Raw genomic sequence first — 16,437 nt, 5'->3', positions numbered from 1 at the left:
GGGCACCTTCTACCAATGTGCGTATGGGCAAAAAACTGCTCACGCGGCGGCTGATGCGTCGTTTCCTGTAGCGAAAATTTTCCCGTTACAGTGCATCTTTCTGCAGGCCTTCTTCTCTTCCCCGATTCTGCATTATGTGCAGAATTGGTACCCAGAGGTCTGCGCACGCATTGACATGCACTTGTCTGGTCAAAGCCCGTCACTATAGACGCGCCGGCGGTCCGCTCTCTGCGTTTCGTGGTGGCTTTGAAGGCGGCAACTTCGACGCACGCACACGCTTCCTTGACTTTCTGCAGCATTCAGCCCGTGTTCTTCAGGTAAGTCAGCCATCGAAGCCGCATTTTCTGCACACCTGTTGTCATCTCATAATGGCCTGCTCCGCTAGTTGAACTGCTTGCTTTGCCCGTCCAGTGTAACAATCAGTTGAGGCCTTCAGGGTGACGGTTTTTGTGAATTGTGGGCATGTATGGAGTGTCAGCCTGGAAGTGGCGGGCTTGTCCAATATCTGGCCATTAGGGCGCTTACTTTGACCCCCCTGCGCGACTAAGATTTGGTCTCGACCGCCGCGAAAAGATGAACCTACGCTCAAGCTTTTAAATTGCATCTTCAAATTTGGATCTTTGTATTCAGAATATTTTTAATTTCCTTTCTAGCAGCATCAAGCTTGTTCGATTTGCACACTAAAATTGCTTCCGTATGTTCTGTGCCACGTGATAAATAAAATTAAATATAATAATATTAAGAGGGGATAGTTCGCGAACCTCAATAATTGTTGTGGTACCAGCAGTGAGCAGCTGCCCCTATTGCTGGTTGGCCACTCAGTTTTGCAAAACATTTAATTACCTGTGTGGAGGTATTTCGTTCTGTACATGTTAAACTGCAAACGGAGAAAGCCACATAATTACAAGGGTAATCGGTAAGGTATAAATAACATCTTTAAACTTTTTGGCGGGCCATTCAGCCTCTCGTACACAAAATGTTACCGAATAAATACCATGAAAATGATGTGTTTAATGCGGCACCGACGGAGTAGCCTATACTAGCCATTTTTATTTGTCGAATGAGAAAGCCATCAAAGTATAAATCTAACACGTGCAACGTTCACAATGCATCAAGGTTGCAGGGCTTCTACTTTCGTATTGCCTTATATTCCGCGTAATCTCTGCTCATAAAAGAGCATGGCTTTGTTACCGGTCATGAGAAAAGCGCCAGCGGATATTGACAGCGTGCTTTTCCGGCGCTATGGCAGGAAGCGCCGGCGCCGCTTATATCTGAGCAGGCAGCAACGGAAAACCTTTATTGGGCAGCACAGAAGGCACGAGACTGCACGAGCTTAATCAAATCGCGGAATTGCGCGCTGTGGTTACAGTACAGTGAGGGGCGTGGAGCAACAATCATGTATCATTTTTAAAAATCACGAGTCTTCATGTTCTGTGAACCAAATGCAATTTGTAGAGGCTACCTTATTAGAACCCTCTGTATTAGACCATTTTGGGGCCACATGAAAACATTGTTATTTAGATATCAGGATTTAAATTTATATTTATGAGTCATACAGGTAATACGGACTAAGTACGCGGATAAAACTCACTCGGCGAAACTTGATACAAATTGATCAACGTTCGTTTTATTGCGTTTGATTTGGTTCGTGTTATGGCTCTAATGTCCCCAAGCGATTCAGGATATGTAACACGCCGTAGTGGAAGGCTTCGAAAATTTTGACCAGCAGAGGTTCTTTAACGTGCACTGATATCCCGCAGCACACAGACCCTTCCCCTTCGCCTCCATCGAAAAGCGGCCGCCGCTGCCGGCATTCGGTCCCGCAAACTAGGACACAGTAGTCGACCACTTTGATCACTGCACCACCACAGCGGGGCATTTGCTTTATATGAATTTGTGACCTTTTATACAGCGTTTACCCTTTTTACCTGGGGCACTCAGTATAATTTGGGTTGAAAACATTAATATTTAAGTTGCGCATACAGTAGGCTAGAATGCGTTCTCAGCAAGAACGAGCCATAGCATTTCTACCTTGCATTCCATCTTGATATTCCTCTAGAGATGTAAAGGAAAGCAAAAGCAAATACGTTAAATCTTTGTAGAAGTCTAAGTAGCCCCTAAGGGTTCAGGCGAAATCCTGCGTGTTTTTATGACATGTTCAGCGAGTGGTGCGCGATGTCAAACTACAGCATTAGAACCGTATTTTGGGAACGAGTCCTTCATGCTTTCGGTCCAAATAATCCGGGGTTTAAGTGTGATAAACCCAGTGAGAAGCGCAAAGAATTATTTAGCATAATTTTATGCCCATTTTCTTGGCCGTCTGCCACTGAGTGACTCGAACGTTTGGTGAAGGGTAAACGTCATTATATGGTTTAGGTTCTGCAGGCTCATTCGGTCACTGGACGTCCCTAAGTAAAGCTGACTGAACGGTGGGCGGCGGTTTTCTTTATGTTTTCCTACGCGCCGTGTGCGGTGATTTCAGTAAGCGCTGTGATGAGGAAGGAGAGGGAGAGCCTCATTTTCTATCATCGATATGTTCAGTGTTAATGAAGCTATCTTAAAAATTTGCTTTGTGGCGACGGTTGCGAGAATAGCCGCTCTCCATGTGCGTTTTATAGTTTTGGTACATAGGGTTTCGTTGCCCCTTTGAAGGCGTTGAAACAGGCACTGCGCCTTCCTTTCCTAAACCCACCCTAAAAAAAAGATACAGAAGTATTCGCGGAATAAAGAGACGGGGCTAAACACTTCGCTTCTTCGCTTAGGGAAAGTTTTAGGGCCCCTAATAATTTTATTCCACCGTTTGCACTAGTATGTGAAATTTTAAAGGGGAAATGTATTCATCGCGGCAAATAGGGCATCGGAGGGTGGTCTCTGTTTTTGTTTGAAGCCTTTTGTAAACCGCTACTCCAAAGATAGTCAAGATATAATAAAAACATGGGTCAAAGCTTTCCCTGGCAAACATTCTGACTTAAAAATCGCGTCAATGCTGTCACCTATAAAAACAGTGAATGTTTTACTTTTTCCTTGAAAGAGTATAGCAGAATTATACGCTACGAGCATAATAGGTAAATTCTTGAAAAGGCGCATGCCCTGCTTCTATTTTAGGAAAAACAGAATTCTTCGTGGTAGTGACTGAATTCCGGTGCACCCGCACCGGAAGCATGCCACTTATAGTGAATGTTTGAACACTCATTGATATTTATGTGACCGAATCAAAGTGCACTGCCCGACGGTTTGTGACAGTGCCTCAATATATGTTTGCCAAGGCATGGAGCATCAAGTAACTGTTCTCAAACGCCCTTCGCGTGCTACGGGCATTGATGATACAAAGAAAAGCAGGCAGATCCATAGTTACTTTAAGTTTTAGTGCATGCCAGTCTTAGCAACTATCTGCGTAGCACATGGCCATCAAGCCAGTTAAAAGTTTCTGCATCAGTGGCACAGCAAAATGCGTTCAGAATGCGAACCGAATGCAAAATATTAAATATGATTCTTACCCCGATTGTGAAAAGATGTGACAGCAATCACCTTTCACTTTTGCAAACTGGTTTAAGGACTACGATATGGTTAGGGAGGGGCGGAAGGAAAACCCTGTCAGCACATTGTGGTGCTTGCGTTCTCACGTTGCAAACAGGTAACGACCATTGGAAAGCGCTTGTCACAGCGAGAAATGAGAGACACTCTCAGAAACAGTGTCCGTATTACGGTGTAAATGAGGAAAGATCTCTAATTATTATCCAACCTCTAGGCTCGTCCCGTGGCAGCCATCTTATGGCAGCACTTCCCTCCGCTCTGACCACAGCCTCCCAAAGAACTGGACCCCCCTCACTTTCCTGCCTTTAGTATCTCTTCTGCTTTCCCTGTCAAGTTTCATGAATAAAGCGGAGAGCGGGATTTAAGTCCAAATAATTTGGCCCTACACACTGTGGTAGGTTCCAGTTTGAAATTCCGCTGTGCACTATGCACAGCAGTCGGTGGAAGTCAAGTATATACATTTCAGTACCATAAAATGAGCCTGATATGACAGCAAGCAAATAAACTATTCCTTTACGCAAATATCATGTGAATATGCCACTGGTTACCTGGCTGTGTCCTGTACTAAATTTGGCTGTAAAGGAATTTCAGTACAGATAGGACTGTGAGTAAACAACGCCAATCTGATGATCGCGATAGAAGCAAGCGTGATGTGCTGGCCGCATGCACCTGGTTTCAGCCATACTCCAGTGCTCTGAATACTTGCTTTGCGGGTACCTCTCTGGAGACCGAATCACGTGCGCAGCGCATTACCACAGCCTCAGCAAGGCTCATAGCTTTTTCTGCCATAGGTCACTTGCACGTTCCCGCGTTTGCAATTATATTGTGTCAATGCCTCCGGCTGTCGTCATCGCAGACACATTCTGTCATCTATATGACGCAGCAAAGGACTCCTATTGCCATTTGAACTTCCAGTCTGTTCTCGTTACCCAGGCAGCGCAAGAGCCGGGGCCAATATTGTCAGTGAGTTGGCAGAGATCAGCCCTATGAAGGCCCAGCGCTGCCATCTTATGGCTGGTATTGGTTGTGCCATTCTATAACACGTCCAACACTGGCCCTGATGATTCCAATATTGTTCGTACCTATTGATATTTATAACAACATTGGCCCGTCATATCCGATGCCCTGACAATATCGGTGGTACCATTATACGAAGATGGCAATGATGGGCCTGGATATCCGGCGTATCACCGGTGTTGGCGCTGCCATGAGATAAGGATGGCTATAACGGACAGCATTAGCCATTAGTCCACTGATGTTGGCCAATATTCGACATATGCTGGACAATAATGTGAGCTCTGTTACAATGGCCCGCCAATGTCAGATATACACTGGCATACCTTACATATCAACAGTATTGGCATTGCCCTTTCATAAGGATAGCTATATCGAACAGCGTTAGCCATTACTCCACTGACGTTGGCTAATATATGGCATACGCTGGACAATACTGTCAGTTCTGTTATCATGTCCCGCAAAATGCATTAGCACACACTTCAGTCAACATTTTCTTGTCTATTTCACCTACTGGTCACTATTAGATGCAAATTAGCATGTGGTGGAAATATTCCGTGGGAAACCGCATTAGCGTGCTTTTGCGGTTGGCAGGCTCGTTTAATACCTGGAGTCGTTAACTGCGCTGTTGTAATCGATGTTTTCAAGTTACCTTTGCAATTTTAAATAGTTCGGAAATCTTGTGTCTAAATAGTCTTGTGAACTTCCGCGGTGCTGGTTTCAGTCGCGTTTGCTTTAATCCCAAATAGCTGTTGTTGATGTTGCTCGGGATTACACCATGTTATTTTACACTAGATCTTCATTGACTTAAGCTGGCACTGTAATCAATCCACATGTATACTGTGACGAATTTGGATGAGACCGACAATCGGTCAACGGCGTCAAATATCAATAAGTTCACCCCCGTTTGCAGGTCCGTCAGGGCGGCGGCGGCGATAAATAGCTCCACGCCGACCGGTAGATTATAAAGAATCAAAACGACATGTCATATATCGTGCGTAGGCAATGGTTGCTATTTTTTGTATTCTCTTCGGCAATGGTCTAGGTTCTTTCATAGCTGCTCCCGTGGCGATTCCTGCTGCTCTGGGTGAAGAGAATTCCAAAAGTTGTAGCAAATTTCTTTGCCCCCGAGTGTATTAGGTTTAACAACAGTGGCTTCAAACAGACGATTACCGCAGGACACGCATGCACTGCGATGCAAAAAATGAGCGATAAGCATCGGCATATTAAGGCTCGTACGTGACTCAGATCCACTATGGCGAGCGCGCTTCCATCGAAATAAACTTTAAAAATACACTAGGCCGTTTAAGCTATAGGAATACGAATCATCGCAGCACATACTTTCGCTTAAACGATTTAACAATGGTGATCTAAATTAAAGCTGGGTTATTGAGCGGTAAATTAAACGTCGGACCGCACATGCATGGACGTTCCCACAGATGGCAAATCGTATTGACGTTTCCTGCTTCGTTGTCGCTCTAAGAAGGGAAGTATTAGAAAAAAAATGGAGAGAAAACACTGCAGGTACAATCTCAGTATGAATAATATTAAGGTTATGCTGAAACAAATAACTGGGTTACAGTTTCACTTTTCTTCATCGCACTCGTTCGCACATTTGTTTTTTCTCAAGCGCCCGCCCTTGTTGACGACCACTGATGGCACTCACTCGCGCCGAAATATGAACGCTCTGTTCGCTGCTTGCTAGGTTCATTGAAAACATCACAAACAAAGGAAGAAAAACATGGAGGCACGGCGCCAGCAACAGCGGCTCCGACTTGCCCGAGTGGATGCGCTCTGCAGGTGGGGTTGTCGTGTTACACGCTGCGCGATGCAATCCAAGACGCTAGCCCTGACGCTCCACGTGTGGTTCAAGGGGCACACGGCCGCCGCCCGGGCGGGAATTTACGACGCAATGCGTCAGCCGCTATACTTTAAGGCTCTATTTCTTTCATATACCTATTTGACATACGTAGAGCTAGCGTAACTTACGTCTTAGGCTTTGCGAGAGTAGACCATTCCATACGTGTATACTCAAAAGTACGACTGCAATGACCATAGCGCATTAATCACTGATGGAATATCGCACACATACGGTACGGGTAAATGCTCTATGATTATCTTGAAACACTCATTCGGCAAACGAGTACGCCAGTTATTTGCTAAACAAGCCGCGAATATTCAAATCACTGCAGTGGCAAAAATGATCGCAGAGCCAGCTAGAGTCGCCCGCGGCGCGGCGACGGGCCGTCTTCCACATTTCACAAGAACTTGAAACGCGAAATATATCCGCGTGGGGCTTTGTCACATTGAATTTTATAGGAAATCAAAATAGCTTCATGCAGCAGCCAGTATACAAGAACGGCAGCTCAGCAGAACAACATTTGATTGGACGCCATGCAAGTGCATTGATAGCATAATTTTTGAATTTCTGGATTATTTTTTTTGCACAAGTGCGAAAAAAAGAAGTCTGTAAGGTTTCTCCGCTTTTATTCACACCCCCAATTTCGCGATTCCGTCGTCGTTCACTGCATTACAATGCTTGCGCTACAAATGGCAAGAAGGAATAACTAAAGAGTTCAAAAACGAAATAAAGCAGTCGTTGTTTTACAATTAAGCTTAATTCGGTATCACAGCTTATCATTCTCTAACTACCTTCGTGGTGGAACAGTTACAGGCGTGCGCGGGGAATGGAGTTTTTTTTTTTTTTTTTACAAATATTGTGTATGGAGAGAAGATCACCCACATGTAAACTGACTTGTTCGCATTAGAACAAAAAAAAATGTGAAAGAAAAGACTGGAAACACAAATAAAATACGAAAATGTACAATGGGTATATTAACAACTGGATTACAATGACACATCTTTGTTTCGCACACGCTCGTTCGCACAGTTTTCCACCGCCTGCTCTCCGTGCTGACGCACCGCTCAATCCCGTCCTCGCGCACTTCACACTCCTGTCGTTCCCCGGATCGCACTCTCTCACCGCATGCGATGCGAGCAAGGTCCGAGGTTGCATGCGCGCGTCGAAATCCACGCAGGTCCGCCAAAGCGGTGGACGGGTCGACGCACCACTCAGGGTCCAAGGGGCGGACGACCGCCGCCCAGGGGAAGGAATTGCGCAGTAATAAAAACACGAACGCTAACAGACTGGAGACTTCTTTCAAACATTTCCGGGCTCTCATAACAGGTTGCATAAAGAAATGTGCTTTTACAGCATTTTCTTGGCCAATAAAATATAGCCAAGAAACTAAACTGTGAGAAAGAAACAAGCGCCTAATGAATCGGGCCAACAAACGACTAATCTAGCAGATAGAATGATGCTGACGGTGCGGTATATGAGAAAAAATGTAAGCATTGTATGCAACTATAGTTTATAAAGAGGTGGCAAGTCGTGGTACTGAGATGCTTAGCTCAATAATTTTCAACAAACTTGCTTCAAATCTTCATTTCAGGGTGATTGAAATATTCCACTCGATTGAGCACTATTGTATGAAAGAATTTTCGTTGGTATGCTAAAAGTGAGCAAACTATTCGTAGTAGAACACAGCATTCACAAAATACAACTTGAACAGGTTTGGGTGTTAGAAACAAAACAGCTAGGCGCCTCTCCAGGGCGACGACGAGCTTCGCTGCTGGCACAGAGCCCTACATAGATGAGCAGCCGCAGAGCGCATTTATGCTGCTGCTGCTGAAAAGGCGATTACTAAAGACGCGACAATCGCTTAGCCGGCATGACGGCGGCAGTTGTATTTTGTTTCAAAGAGGGCGCTCCGTTCTTTCGGCCATCCAACGGCCACTCGTTCGCTCGGCTCGACGTTCGGTGGCACCGCGCACGGAAAATGCTTCTTTCTTCAAGAAATATTCCATGTAAGTTTTCAAATCTTTTCATTCAGATTTCATAAAGCGTTTGTGTATATTGGAGCAAAATATTAGCCTCTTAGATTGAGCATTTTTTAAATTACAAGCGTTGTCTTACATTTCATTGTTGCTGCTGGCTGCGTAAGCCATGTGCTAGAGAGATTTGTCTTCTTTTAGTATATTTCTTACGTTGTTAACTTTTCAAAAGTGGTTCTGAAGTGTGCGCGACTTGATGACGATCATTTTGCAGCTTATTTCAAGTTAAACCGTTACTGTTTTGCACAGTACTGATTTCCTAAAGTAAACAACTGCGTGGCATCGTAGCCCTAAAAACCAACTTCGGATATTCACGGCGTTACAGTGGCTGGAACGGCGTATAGCCGTTGCGTGGCTCGGCCGCTCGGGTTCCCTCGGGTGACCACGGGCGGAATCAGCGGAGTCCGGGCAAAAGCATATTTTCTCGTGTCTGGTGCGATAAAACGCTAACCGCGCGAGGCAACCAATCGCAAAAGGCTTCGGGGTACTCACCTTAGTTGTTTCTTTTTTTGTTTTTTTTTTGTTTTGCATGCAAAGTTTGTTTCCCTAGTCCGGTATGAGCGAAAATCCTGCAGACGCTCATTTCGTCTGATCCGTGCATATATGAGCGCATCGAGACGGTTTAGTAAAAGCTTGGTAGGGTAGTATTGCAAAACAAAAAATGCTAGTGTGGCTAGATATTGCTAATTTTCGAAAGTTGCAGAAAAACGCCACTGCTTTAAATCATTTCTGCATCGGAGTATAGTCGCACGGCGCTGCGCTGGGACCGTTTTTTTTTTTTTGGGGGGGGGGGGGGGGGGGGGCAGGGGCTTCACGCTTTTCAAGAAATTTCATCAGTGTTGCTGTTTAGTGCAAGAAACTGGATATAGCGTAACTGTACTCATTTACCAAACGAGGAGGCGGCGCTAACAAAGCAAGGCTGAAAACGCGTCTCTGTTGCTGAGGTCCTTCGCTCTGTGCGATGTGCACCAGCAGCAGCGACAGGCGTTGGCGTCGTCGTCGCGCGATGCATAGCCAGGAATTGTCGCCTATTTTTATCTTTCTGTATCGTTGCTTCAGTTCCAATAGATCAGTTGCAAAACCTACACGTCAGCTTCCTGGTGCGGCAGACATTCCTGCACAATGGCGGCATAGACTTCGGGGTAATATTTGGGCACAGGGCTAGCACATCGCCTGACGGGTAGGGTAATTCCCGCACCTCTTGCCCATTCGTCACTGTATTATTCGCGTGCGCATTGTCGCCCCACTATTACCCTCTCCGGTTAGTGTCCCTTTTCTAAACTTTCTTTCTTCACCCCTAGGGTGACAGTGCGCCCCACTTTATTCCAGTGTTAAGAATGCTTCAGTTCCAATAGATCAGTTGCAAAACCTACACGTCAGCTTCCTGGTGCGGCAGACATTCCTGCACAATGGCGGCATAGACTTGGGGTAATATTTGGGCACAGTGCTAGCACATCGCCTGACGGGTAGGGTAATTCCCGCACCTCTTGCCCATTCGTCACTGTATTATTCGCGTGCGCATTGTCGCCCCACTATTACCCTCTCCGGTTAGTGTCCCTTTTCTAAACTTTCTTTCTTCACCCCTAGGGTGACAGTGCGCCCCACTTTATTCCAGTGTTAAGAATGCCCAAAAACATTTCTCTGACAATGGCCTGTGCGTGGGGAACTGCATCCAAAGCAGCGTGGACTGTGGTAGATGCATGTACTGCACCTAACTATTATCCCTGAATGAGGTTCTGTCGCCACTGTGCACGAATTGCTGCCTCACAGGGAAGCCGACTTGTAGGTTTTGCAACTGGTCTGTTATAGCATCTCCAGCAGGGCCGGAGCCTTAAGTGTGAGCTCTGGGTGGGCTCAGGCAATTTCAGTTCCAGGCCGGGTTCGGGTTTGTAGCATGAGGCCCGGGTCGGGCTCAAAATTTATGCCCGTGCACACCTCTAGTCGCGTCGGTTGTGTAGCACACGTTTGGCGCCAGTGCCTGCTTTTAATTTTGTTCTTCGCACCATGACACTTTGCTCCAGCATCAAGACTGCATGAAACATCAGTATGCATTTTCCGGTCGTTGTTCTAACTGATCGCCCCACCGCCCTGGCACAGCTATGTTATGCCATGTGTAACATAGAGTTGCAATTAGTCCATTTTTTGAGACAGCTTTCAATTGAAATTATAGATTAACTAAACAGAGAAGAGCCGTGGTATGCTGTTATCATGATGTAGAGGCATCGATTTAATGGAGACTTTCTTTCCTTGCATTTAGGGCTCTTTGCTCTATAACGCCCGCAGTCCAGCTGCTCCACTTGTATCATCGCACTGCTTTTGCACAAGCAATCATCTGCCATCAAAGGGGTGCTGCCTGAATGTGAGGCAGACAACATCGTCAACATTTTGGTGCTGCAAACCTGTCAACAACTGTGGGAGCCTTGCCATGAAACATGCTGTGTGTAAGGAAACATTGCCTCGGTAGGTATGACACATTGCCTTTGTTTTGCATTATATAAAGGCTTTAAATGCTCCGCTGGCGTTTTGCTATATGATTGCATGCTATATGACTTTTTCTGGCTTTTTAGCTCAAGGCTTACTTGTTCAGAAGTCTTGCCCACCAGTATGCAGAAAATATTATCCTTCATGTCCCTGGCAGTGCTTTAATAGCTGGTGCTATATTTCATTGCTTTATTTCAACAGTACGTGACTATTTCAAGTTGAGGCATGATTGAGTGAACCTGTGGTGTAATAGCACAATAACAGACATAGCTTGTGAACTGAAGAAGTAGTTGTCATTTGCGTAACACGGGAGTGCAAGTGCTTTAAGTGATAGAATATTTAGCACACTTGATTATGCTTGCATTACAAGAATTCGCAGGAAGCATGTATTGAGGTTTCAGAGAAGAAAGCCATTCAGTATTGCTCAGGTTATTTGCCTTCCAGTCTTCCTTCATTACTGCTGCCTGCACTGCATGTATTTGTTCATACAGACATGCAGTTACTGACTGCTTGTACATTTCTGGTTGCCTACACTGGCTTCAGCCGTGTAGATGTAATATTACTTTGATCTAAACCAGGCTATTTACTTTGCTCAAAGTGACAATTTTAAATAATTTTCTCCCCAAGCCATTGAGATTCGCCATTAGCTCCCAACTCGCTTTATTCGCAGCTGCAATGAATTTATTCTGTAACCCTAGAGCAAGACATTTGCAGAAAGATCATCATGCAATACTCGTTCAAATTTTGTAAATTTCAGAGAACATTGTTTGTTTTTGCATATTCTTCTGTGTTCGGAAAACAGAGCAGACTTGCTTACAGTGCAGGAGGGGTGGGCTGAAAGACAAAAGGAAATTATTAGTGCAGCTGCTCATTCAGGCGTGCATTCCTTGTGCATTTATTGCTCTTATATATGTGCACCTTTGCCTGCATGCTTGCCAGGGATTTCCCCATAATGGGTGGCAGTGATCGTGCCGCCTACCTCTCAGAGGGGCTGCCCTTTTCTAACTACCTGTTCACAACCCACTCACCTCCTGGGCTTCAAATTTGTCATACTCAAGGACGATTTTCTGTGTTTGATGCTACCAGTGACGCCATTTAAGATACGCAGTGTGCATCATTGGTTCATTAGTTTTATTTCGGGATGTTGTCACCCCTTATATTCCTTACTCATATTTCTTTTTCTACATCCCCTTGCAACCGCCAAACGAAATAAGACGTATAAAACTGCCAAACTCCCGCAGTCTCTGAATGCTATGTCAACAACAAAAAAACTTTTGCATGTCTTAATAAAAGTAGAAATGATCCCCCGATGTTCTTTTTTATTGTCATATCTAGTCAGACGGTTTAGTGAACTGCCATATGACCAAGCAAATTGCAACTGTAAGTGCACTGAGGAGTCATGCGTTAGAGCAAGCATATGGATCTTGTGTTGCTTAGCTGCTTAACTCCAAATATCCTCCTATGTCAGACAAGATATTTTTTTTAGAAAACTGGATGAGCCAGAAGAAAGCAGATTGAATTCTTAGCTGCATTGTTACTTGTTACACGTGCGTTCCACCCCTGTATACATGAACTCAGCAGAATTGCGTCGAGTACGTCTGTCGAGTGAAAAATCAATTGTGGGGTTCATGTATACACAGTCGGGTCGAGTAAAATAGGAGGCGGAGCGGGTCGCCTTAACTCGATTTCAGGGGATAGGTTAATCCGCTTGACCCGCTTATCTAAAGGCATGTAGACGCAGTCCAGTCAAGGAGTCTAGTTATGCATGTAGATGCTGTCCAGTCAGGGAGTATAGTTATGGGGAATTCTGGGATAGGAAAAAGCCTCTGGAGCGGCGACGAGCGTCACTCGAAATGAATGCTTTTTAGCGCTCATCAAAGATAAAAAATAATCGAAGCTCTCGATAGCAAAAGTCAGTGGGATCAAATACGAGTAAGAACTTGCACAATAACTTCGAATCTCGATGCTACGCTCTGCTACGATATTTACTCACTAGAAAGCCAGTTCATGTAGACATCAGCCGTGTCGAGAATGATAACCTTGCTTACTCAACGCTGATTCAACCCGTTCTGTCGAGTCCATGTATACAAGGCTATTGTACTTGTAATTTTAGGTGAACTCTCAGTTCATGTATTGCACATTAAATTTGAGCGATATGTGTGCTTTTTTGCGTCTGTGCTGTTTTCTTCTGCAAACAATACTACTTCTCCAGACACAATCTTATTTTTAATTTGAGTACAAAATATTGTCCATTTTTGAAAAAAAATAATAATTTGTGAGGCTGTTAAGGAATTTTGATTTTGAAATATATTCACAAAATATCAACATTTTATAGATACTGAAATATAAAATGTGTGCGAAAAAACTTTTCAGCTCAGGATTAAACTGGTTTTTCAAGGAACTTGTGATAGGGTGGAAGTGAAAAATCACTGTCATGCTAGATGTATCGTTTTTTTATGATCCCAAAGTCACATCATGCATTGTATTTTAAGGTGTGCTTAAGCAATGAAATAATATTAGGCCTCAGATATTGAGGCAGATTACTATTCTCTATACCAACAACTACTATGAATTGGTTTGAAGAAATCAGATGCCCGAGCACCACACCTGGTACCTGGACATAAAATCACCCAGGTATGCCTAACTGAATATAATCTTGCACGTGGAAGGTTGCCGATGGTATGGCCATATGATTAGCTGCGATGAGAGAAAATGCAACCTGGTAGGCTGCTAGCTGATAAGGAAGTACGATATCATTGTACTCAGATCGAGCATAACATTTTCCTGCCTATGCAAAGTAAATTTCTAGTACTTGCTCAATTGCTCATTGCATGCTGACTGTAATAATTTTAGCTGAACAAGCATGCACTGTATGATTACTAGAACTTCTTGTTGGGCTTGTTCGTGTTTATTTATTATAAACTGAAGGCGCCAAAACAATGCACGCACACAAGAAAAGAACGGGACAGAGCTTAACTCACAACTGATTTATTGTGCAGAACAAGTACATATATATCTCACTGCCGGCACATGCGCAAGGAACACATTCAGCTACATCACATTCAGCATCTTGTAGTTTAAGATAAGCTATGTTCAAGAATGATTTCTCAGAGAAAGAGGCAATGGTATGAGGCATGGGCTTCTTGAACATATCTTATCTTAAACTACATGACGGTGAATGGGTTCCTTGCGCATATGCCGGCAGTGAGATATATATGTACTTTATTCTGCACAATAAAACAGTTTTGAATGGCGCTCTGTCCCGTTCTTCTTTTCTTTTTTGTGTACATGTTGTTCTGGTGTCTTTAATTTAAAATTAGCACTGTATGAAAACTATTGGTTGGTTGGTTGGTTTGTGGGGTTTAACGTCCCAAAGCAACTCAGGCTATGAGAGACGCCGTAGTGGAGGACTCCGGAAATTTCGACCACCTGGGGTTCTTTAACGTGCACTGACATATATGAAAACTATTCATTGGTACATTACAAGTAAGGCAATTGTTTATAGTAGAATGCAGCAAGCAATAAAGCTGTGAAAACTAAAAAGCTGGAACTTGAAATGGTACTGTTATCTTGAGAATATTATATGCGTGCGCAGCCTAGAGAATATCTGCGATGTACACATCTCTCTCAGCTGATTGAAGATAGCTTGATCGATTCTGTCAGGGCAATTATTTCTTCATTCTGGCCACAGTAATGTATGCGTGCCTTTAACTGGTGTACTCCAGAAAAATATTCTTTAATGTGTTCTTTAATATCCAGTTTTGCATGCTTAGTAATCCATATTGTCTATTGCAGGAATGTTTAAGAAGTTTTTAAAAATTGAACGTTCTGGAGCCTGAACAGTCATATTTTCAGGAAATGTAATTCTATATGCACACTAAGCATCCACCTGAAGTTATCGGTTTGCCGGAAGCAGGTTTTTTCTTCCAAATATCTTTGTTTTGTATCTGGAATGGATATTATTTTTCATATATGTTTATTATCCCTACGTTATAAGATGCTGCATGCCCTTGCAGGCTCAGAAACCTGTCGCAAAGTGCTCTAAAAGAAGAATGTGTGGCAATAGGCCTTCAATATATACAGTAGAACCCCTTTATAGTAAAGCCACTGAGGCCAGCGAAAATATTTACTATATTATGGTCTTAGCTGTATCAGTGGTCTGTGGTGACATGGTCCTGAAAGTGCTGTCTAGTAGTTAAATAGGCACTTACTGAACACGTCTTGTTGCTTAATGAAAAAAAACCTAAATACCTTCCATCTCGCTTTTATCATCTCTTTGTGTGATTTTTTCATTATAAAATGTCTCTACATCTTGTGGAAGTACCTCTGAAGCATGAAGACGTGATTACAAATGCAACCAAGTTCGATTTCATGTAAAAACTACAGCCTTGCATGAACATGGTGTCTCTTTTTGCTCTTTCTGTCTTTTAAAAGGCAATAAATGATAAATTCGCATGGCACTCAAGTGCTGTAAGACCTTACTCGCTGCACCTCCACTTTCTGCCACCACTGCCTCATGATTTGTACTGCACATTGCAGTGAATGTTGACCCATTTCTTTCCCTTCCCTATTTCTTGCTGGACTTTTACTCCTTTACTTTCCGAATGGAACACGCCGCCTGCTTGCTATGTTTGTAGACAGCTTTACTTTTTTCTTCGCGCTGCGCGCTTTCCCTCACGGCTCCAAGGCTTCTGTAAAGTAGGCTTCTTCTGACTGCTGCTACGGCTAGTAGTAAAGCTGCCTAAACGAACACTCGGGGTTATTGTTCTGTTTTGAAATACAAAAAGTCTTGGCCTCGCGACTCTAGGTAGTGCGCGGGAGTCGTCGCCATGGCCAGAAGCACTTTAACCGTTTTTTTTACCAAAAACATCTTCACTATAAAGGGGAAAAATGTACAGTTGCCTATGGAAGATGAACTGGGACTTCAGTTTCACTTTACTATATCAGGCTTTACTATAGCGGGGTTCTGTATTTTGTACTCAATCGTGTAGAGCACCCAGACTTCAAATATGTGTTTGAATAAGTGTTGAGAAGGTGAGTTTAAATCTTATGGTGATATATGCTTGTCTTCTGTGCAGATGTCATTTGTAACACCCACGGGCCAATCTCCTCAACAAACTGTTCCTGAATGGTTGTTTCCTGCGGGGTGCCCAGCTTACTACCTGGGCCATGCGCTTCCCCCGCCCCCTCAACCTCATCACTTGATCCATTGACCCTTCACTGCCAACGATCATGCTCAAGACAGTCCACTGCCATTTTCCATCCATGGTGGACACTGCCCTGGAATGCACCCATGCTCAGCCTCCTATTCCTGCAACACCTCTTGCACTACAAGGCTATAGTGCATCAACCCTGCTCAACATGTCCAGCCCCTTCCATCATGAGCAATGCACACTGCACCCCATCACCTCTACCTGCACTACGTGGTCATGTGCTGCTTAGTGCCCTGTTTCCAATTACACCTACTAGCATCTCCCATATTAGCCCTGTACCGAATGCCTCCTGCACTGCATT

General features: G+C 44.1%; 1 long non-coding RNA gene across 1 annotated transcript; it reads left to right on the top strand.

Moving 5' to 3' along the window:
- The first annotated feature begins 8,340 nt into the window (after positions 1-8,340).
- On the top strand, positions 8,341-16,437 carry LOC146174865 (uncharacterized). Its single transcript, XR_014701656.1, has 3 exons — positions 8,341-8,415; positions 10,700-10,902; positions 16,002-16,437. It is a non-coding gene; the product is annotated as an uncharacterized LOC146174865 (long non-coding RNA).

This window comes from Amblyomma maculatum, chromosome 11, assembly GCF_055883805.1.
Source record: "Amblyomma maculatum isolate TAMU_Amacu chromosome 11, ASM5588380v1, whole genome shotgun sequence".
Taxonomy (NCBI): Eukaryota; Metazoa; Arthropoda; class Arachnida; order Ixodida; family Ixodidae; genus Amblyomma; species Amblyomma maculatum.
The sequence above is the reverse complement of the archived record's forward strand: the minus strand, read 5'-3'. Positions and strand labels throughout refer to the sequence as shown.